The sequence below is a fragment of the Sinocyclocheilus rhinocerous genome, unplaced genomic scaffold, assembly GCF_001515625.1.
Source record: "Sinocyclocheilus rhinocerous isolate Xijiao unplaced genomic scaffold, SAMN03320098_v1.1 scaffold1165, whole genome shotgun sequence".
Lineage (NCBI taxonomy): Eukaryota > Metazoa > Chordata > Actinopteri > Cypriniformes > Cyprinidae > Sinocyclocheilus > Sinocyclocheilus rhinocerous.
Genome location: NW_015645061.1, coordinates 96,510 through 96,735, shown reverse-complemented (window position 1 = coordinate 96,735; position 226 = coordinate 96,510).

The window sequence follows — 226 nt, the reverse complement described above, 5'->3', positions numbered from 1 at the left end:
ACATCTGGAAAATCTGGAAAATCGATTGTTCGGAGAAGAAAAGGTGAACGCTACCATGAGTCCTGTGTCGTGAAGCATCCTGAGCATCCTGAGACCATCCATGTGTGGGGTTGCTTTTCAACCAAGGGAGTGGGCTCTCTCATAATTCTGCCCAAAAACACTGCCATGAATAAAGAATGGTATCAAAACGTCCTGCAAGAGCGACTTCTTCCAACGATCCATGAGC